This window comes from Schistocerca nitens, chromosome 2 (genome assembly GCF_023898315.1).
Source record: "Schistocerca nitens isolate TAMUIC-IGC-003100 chromosome 2, iqSchNite1.1, whole genome shotgun sequence".
In the NCBI taxonomy this organism is placed as follows: domain Eukaryota; kingdom Metazoa; phylum Arthropoda; class Insecta; order Orthoptera; family Acrididae; genus Schistocerca; species Schistocerca nitens.
Window position 1 is genome coordinate 975,482,496 of NC_064615.1, and position 7,305 is coordinate 975,489,800.

The 7,305-nt window shown below is 39.5% G+C and overlaps 2 non-coding genes across 2 annotated transcripts; both read left to right on the forward strand.

Moving 5' to 3' along the window:
- The first annotated feature begins 851 nt into the window (after nt 1-851).
- Nucleotides 852-923, forward strand: Trnah-gug (transfer RNA histidin (anticodon GUG)). The gene has a single exon. It is a non-coding gene; the product is annotated as a tRNA-His (tRNA).
- Nucleotides 924-6,192: 5,269 nt separating this feature from the next.
- Nucleotides 6,193-6,264, forward strand: Trnah-gug (transfer RNA histidin (anticodon GUG)). Its single transcript has one exon. It is a non-coding gene; the product is annotated as a tRNA-His (tRNA).
- The last annotated feature ends 1,041 nt before the right edge of the window (nt 6,265-7,305 follow it).

Here is a 7,305-nt window from a genome sequence, read left to right on the forward strand (position 1 = left end):
GCTCCCCTATGGTGCAAGACTCTACAATCTTATCTTATTGATCGCTATAGATCACAAACATCCGACTTCATAATTATGAAACACTTCCAGATTTCACCACTACCCCAGAGTTAAGGCCCACACACGAGAGTGCAGTCAGATTTTGAAAAACTCGCACCAACTCTTGTGACTGCTAATACATTCAGGTTTGAGGTGCAACATTTCTCGCTTAAAACACAGACGCCCATCTTTTCCTACGTCATTCCCTTTCTTCATCTAAAACCGCTTGTATGATAACTACGGCCTCTTAGTATCACTTCGCACGTTGCTACTCCTTCCTTAATGCTGCCAGGACAATACCTGACTTCGCCAGAATGTCACTAATACCTAAGCAAACCTCGTCGGAACACAGTATTCAGCACGTATTAGTGAGTTCCACCGAGAGCTCACCTTGATCGGATTAAGGAAACTAACTCGTCAGCTCCAAGATGTAGATGAAAGTGAGTGTAATATTCCGAAACCCCCATCCTTCTTCCATTATTCTGTTACAGCATCTAAAGGCTAGTTCGCTCATGCGCAATTCAAATCATAACGTTATTGTTGCGAACCATTGTCTGCATAGGCTCACAAATGATACGTTAGGCTGTATTTACTGTACTAGTATAGACACATCACTGTTGCAGCTATCAGAAGTCAAAAGTTCCTAATCGGTTTTAATAACGTTGGTTAAATACTGTCTAAACTGTGAACCAAGCTTTCCGTACGACCGAAGGACGGAAAAAGCTTAGTCGGCGTTCGAGCGGAACCGAGCAACGTCAGCAACTCTGCGGCCGCTACTAGAAGAGTAAAGTACACCAACGCTGAATCCACCAGCCGTGATAGTCTAGTGGTTAGGACATTGCGTTGTGGCCGCAAGAACCCAGGTTCGAATCCTGGTCACGGCAAAAGGTTAATATTTTAATGAAGAGTGGCGCAGCTGCACTTAACTACTTCATTGATACATTACTTTTGTTAGCAAATAATTATTGATTCTGTTGAAATCGATTCCTTGTTACTATATTTCGAAAATCATTTTGACACCGTTTCTCACAAGCAACTACTAATGAAAATGCGAGCAAATGGAATATCACCTAAATTACGCACCACGATTCGTGGCTTTCTGTCAGGAAGATCTCAGTGTGTACTGAGGGGCCCTTTACTGTTCCTGATCTGTGTAAATGAATTAGGAGAGAATCTCAGTAGCTTTCTTATAACACTGAGAAAAGAGATTGGCAGATAGTGCAGAATAGAGAAGTAGCAATGGCTAGAGAAAACTCTCGTCCGAATAGGTTTCAGAAAGCCCAGGAGTACCGACGGACTACCAGCCGACAAGTGTCACTGCGCTCGTAAGAGCCGGGCGGTGATCCGTGTAAGTCCTAACCAAGCACGTCAGGACCTAACTTCAGTGATCTTACGTCAACTGTTGTAATCACTGCTGCAAGGACGATGGTTATGGCTAGACAGGGAAAGCAAAATTATAGATCATATGAGCACGTGGAAGATAGATGCCGCCTGCAGGAGAATTAAGAGACCTCTGCAGAAAGGGAAAGCAGCTATATCAATATAAGAGCTTAGATGGCAAGCCAGTGCTAAGTAAAGAAGGGGAAGACTGAAAGATGAAGAGAATATAATAAAGGCTATGCAGAGAAACTAATTTGAAAACGATATAATGGAAAGAGTATGGGAGAGATGATACTGTGAGAAGATTGCGACAGACCATATGCAAGAGCTTAGACGAAACAAGGTATCAGGGTCAGACGATATGCCCTATGAAATTTTGAGCTCCTTGGGAGAGCTAGCCATGATAAAGATAAATAAGACTGGCGAAATTGCCTCAGACTAAAAGATGAATGTAATATTTTACATTACTGTGAAAGCATGCGCTGATAGGTGTCGATAATACCGAACTATCAGTTTACTAAGTCGTACTTGCAAAATGCTGACACGAATGGTTTACAGAATAATGTATCAACTGATAGGAGCCTATTTCGGATGACATTAGTTTGCTTTCCGGAGAAATGTACGAACACGAAAGGCACTATTGACCCTAGGAGTTACGTTTGAATACAAACTGAAGAAATGCAAACCTACATTTAACGCATTTGTAGATTTAAAGATAGTTTTGGAAAGTGCTATCTGCATCACACTCTTCGAAATTATGAATGTAGCAGGAGTACAGGAAGCGATCGATTACCAGCAACTTGTGCAGAAACCAGACTGTAGTTAAAATAATAGGACATGCAAAGGAAGCAGTAGTTGAGAAAGGAGTGAGACAGCATTGTTGCCTATCCCCACCATTGATTAGTATCCAGTTTGTACTTCGAGCAAGTAATAAAGGAAACCAAGGGACGTCTGGAAAGGGAATTAAACTTCAGGGGGAAGAAATAAAAATTTGGTGTTTGTCGATGACACAGTAATTCTAGGAGAGGCGACAAAAGACTTGCAAGACAGGGTCATGAAGAGAGATTATAAGTAATGTCAGAAAAAGTAGGGAAGAGTCATGAAATGAGACACTAAACGGTGTCGATTAATTTTGATATACTGGTAGCAAAATTGAACAGCAGGAGAATAGAGAATAGGATAAACAGCAGTCTAGCAATATCAAGAATAGTGGTTCTGACAAGGAAAAGTTTGTTAATTTAAATGTGAGGAAGCCTCTTCTGAAGATATTTGTCTGGAGTGTAGCCTTGCACGGAAGTGACACGTTGGTGAAAAACAATTCAGAATGTAAGATGAAGCCGGTCGGTGTGGCCGAGCGGTTCTAGGCGCTTCAGTCTGCAACCGCGCGACCGCTACGATCGCAGGTTCGAATCCTGCCTCGGGCATGGATGTGTGTGATGACCTTAGGTTAAAAATGGCTCTGAGCACTATGGGACTTAACATCTATGGTCATCAGTCCCCTAGAACTTAGAACTACTTAAACCTAACTAACCTAAGGACAGCACACAACACCCAGCCATCACGAGGCAGAGAAACTCCCTGACCCCGCCGGGAATCGAACCCGGGAACCCGAGCGTGGGAAGCGAGAACGCTACCGCACGACCACGAGATGCGGGCTACCTTAGGTTAGTTAGGTTTAAGTAGCTATAAGTTCTCGGGGACTGATGACCTCAGATGTTAGGTCCCATAGTGCTCAGAGCCATTTTTTTAAAGATGAAACGGGCTTTTCGAATATGTTTCTAAAGAAGATAGAGCAGAGGCTAATGAAAGGTACTGAATCAAATAGGAAGGGGGGGGGGGAGAAAATTTAGGCCTTACTGTACCTAAAGGAGAGGTTCTGAAGCATCAGTGTAAGGAGAGACGTGTGTGGGATAAAAACTGTCAAAGTTAGACAAACATTGACTATAGAATACAGGTTCAAGTGTATGTAGGGTAATGTAATTGTGCGTTAAAGATGAACTGAAAAGAATGAAGTTACAGCGTCGGCCAGATAAATGTTTCTTACACCAGAAGGGGTATAGTCAGTGATGCTGTGTGAGAACAAGTAATTCCAACGACTAATCTATGGCCATGTTAATTAAAAATGAACTGATTGAAGCAATGTTCTCATTAAAATATCAGTCTTCTTCCGTGACCAAACCCAATATCTTCCATTCATCTGTGAGAGTGCTCTCTATCTGATGTACACTGCACAGTAGGTACTTCCTGTCCGTCTGATGCAGTATATCGATAATACTACCTTCATTGCCTTCCATCCAAACCCTCCAAGCTACTGAACGGCCCGCCTAGTTTAGAACAGATTGCTCTCAAAATCTTTATCTTCTCAGTGATTTTGTGGCTTTACATTGAATACCATTCTGAGTCACCTGCAGCTATATCGATGAACAACGATGTTATTAAGTTTTTTCACATTGTGACAAATTCCGTTACATGGAATACATGGTATTCTCATTTTCCGGTTTCACACGAAAAATACGTGCTTTCGAAGTAATCCAAAAGACATTAAAGAGTAGAAATTTATAAAATATGTTAATATGTTGATTGATTTCATTTATGTGAAGACCAAAATTTATTGAACTTAGATGTCTGAGAAGCATAGTATGCTCCATCATTTCATATTTTCATTAATTCTTACACCCAAAAATTCCAAAAATTCTCCCACTTTCACTAACTCCGTTACTTGTAGTGTGTTAAAATAGTTTTATCGGAACTAACTGTCCATTTTTCGGTAGTGACTTAATAATTCTTTGGAGAATGTTATTAAGAACATCGTTTTCTCTTGCTTTCTCTCTAATAGAGTTAATTATAATACCTGTTGTATGGAAGAGTGTCAAGTCCGTTTTATGCGTAGGACGTTGTTTACATGTGTAAGGAGTGTTAAAGGACCGAAAATAAAAGCCCATGGAATTATTTATTTCCTTAGTCGATATGATTTTCACTCCTTCTCAAACTATTTGATTTATCACAAATTGTATTCCTTTCGTTAAATTTACCAGTTCCGTATAATAAATTCAATTCCATATAGTTAAAGTTTTTTTCACATGAGTATCACAAAGAGAAATGTTTTAGATATATGTTGCAAAATTACCAGATGGTGGTACTTTTTATGTAATCATCGGACTTTTTGGTGAGTGAATGAGTAAATGGCATTCTCTGTCGAGCAAACCGTCTGGAACGCAAACTGGAATTCACTAAATAGTATTAAATCGCCGGCCCAAGAAAATTTCGCCAGATGGGGGAAAACAGGCAACAACTAATGTAAACCGCCGTCTCAAGGAACTATCACCACAAGAGGGAAAACAGCCGTCAACTAATGTAAACTGAAACGTATGAAATGTAAATGTGAACAGCAGTCTAAAGATGGGACTGTCGTTTTGAAACCGGTACCGCCTCAGTTTGTAAGAATAAATAGCGTTATTAACAGTGGCTGGTTGCTGTTTTCTTCTTCGTAACAATCAACTTGTATTTTGAACACAGCTACGGTGTAAAACACTTGTCAGGTTTCGACAAAATGATAATGTATAATTAACATGGTAGAGCACTGTGGATTCACTAAGATAAGAAAAATTAAGTACATAATTTCCATTTAACATGTAACACTATACGAAAGTTGTATTTGTTTAACGAATATTTTGAAACAAAAGATACTAGTAGGGAAACTGAATGATAATTTACTAAAAGATGGCATTGTGCTGTCTAGAAGACACCACAGTGATATATATTTTAAAATGTCTGATTAACACAATCAATAGCCGGCCGGAGTGCCGAGCGGTTAAAGGCGCTACAGTCTGGAACCGAACGACCGCTACGGTCGCAGGTTCGAATCCTGCCTCGGGCATGGATGTGTGTGATGTCCTTACGTTAGTTAGGTTTAAGTAGTTCTAAGTTCTAGGGGTCTTATGACCACAGCAGTTGAGTCCCATAGTGCTCAGAGGCATCTGAACCATTTGAACACAATCAATATTACAATATTATTTATGTATTGTGATCTACACTGTTTTACACAATTTGTATATAATTACTTAAATATTTTGTGCGTCCTTCCCCATTGAGGGATTTAACAAAGCGTATTGTTATGCCAGTAAAAATTCCTTGTGCTAGTGTTGAATAGTATACACCACTGAGGAAATGACTTAGTACGTTAGAATGACTGGTATTATGTTCGCAGCTCATTTATACTTCGTTGCATTTTTTTAATAATCTTACGTAGATATAATAGTTTCTCTGCTGCTTCAGTGTTGCCTTTGGTTGTTTAAATATCTATGGGTCAACATTATCTGTCTGTCTTCCTTCTTCTTTTAGGAATGCATAGAATGGAATCTACACAAAATTGGCAGATATTCATGAGATGAATATGGTTCAGGATCTGCGGAAACTCCAGAAATTTATGATAGGTGTTGAAAGCGGGATGGTCAGCATTGGACTGAAGGAGAAGTTAGTGCTGCATTGTAGGGTGCGAATGACATAGGTTGTGAGCTACTTAGTTATAGCTGACTCCATTCCACATTTATTCATAATAAGGTGAATTCCTTGCTGTAGACCAACTACCGCTAATGTTTAGAGAATCACCAATACAGAGACGTGAGATCTCAGTCTGCGTCCTCCGTCTTGTTGCTCCAGTCTCTTGCTCTGCGAGCGAGACGCCACCTACCCGCTGGCGGATTTACTTTGCCAACTGGAGCGGAAAGGACCGTTTCCTTCCTCCAGAGGAGTGTTCCCAGAAGAGCAACGGTAGCCGTGATAGTCTAGTGGTTAGGACATTGCGTTGTGGCCGCAAGAACCCAGGTTCGAATCCTGGTCACGGCAATATAGTGCTCTTTTTCTGCATTTCTTTTTACAGGCTTACTAATGTAGTCAAAAGGTATCTTGAAAATTGGTAATTCAGGTTACCAACATTAAACAACTATGATTCACACTCTGCGATATTTTTTACATATTTCAAATAAGTGGATCATCATTTCTACTAAATAAAGATGAGCTTGGAGTGTCAGATGCTCAACTGCAACCTGCATGGTAAAGGCAGTAGTAGAATAAGAGGAACCGACCAAACACTTTGTTTCCATTCTCAGATACAAAAGGAGCGATGTCGAGCATTAGAACTATATTCAAGGAAAATTGCACATTGTGGACATCGGTTGACTATTGTGAATAGTTATAGACAACACGAAAATGAACAGCAAACCTAATATACTGCTAGAAAGATCTGTTGATCACATGTATAAAATATGTGGACGTACAGATATAAGATTTTTACTGTGTTACATTTTATTGAGTAATACCAGATACATGAAAAATCATTTTGATGGAATACCATACATAGCTTATGACACATCTAAACAAATGTTCCTTCGCACTGCGAATGTCGAAGGAAATAGATGACATAAAAAATGGTATACTTTACTTCAACACGGTTCTTTATTTTGACAAGCAAGCAAGAATTACCGGGACCAAACGAACTCTTTATGGTACGAATTCACGAATTCCTTGCAGTAGTCGCTTCATATAACTGAATATACTACTGTTGCTTCTCAGTGCATTTGTTCTTCAATCAAATGTATCACATGAAATATGTCTCTCTTTGAAGTCTGACTTAGTAAAATAGAAGGTTCCTTTTGCAAGCATGTAATGCATTTTCATTTTCTGACATTTCCAGCAATCTCGAGAATCTTTTTACTGATTCACTCATGAAGATTCGAAAGAATTGTAAATCATCCAATATCTTCCCTCTTTTGCTTTAATGCAGTATGTGTGTTTTTGTATACGCTTTTTTTTCTATATTTCTATAGTTACATATCTTTATAGATCACAGTCTTGATAAGACAGGAACCAGCAGGTGCAAATGAACTT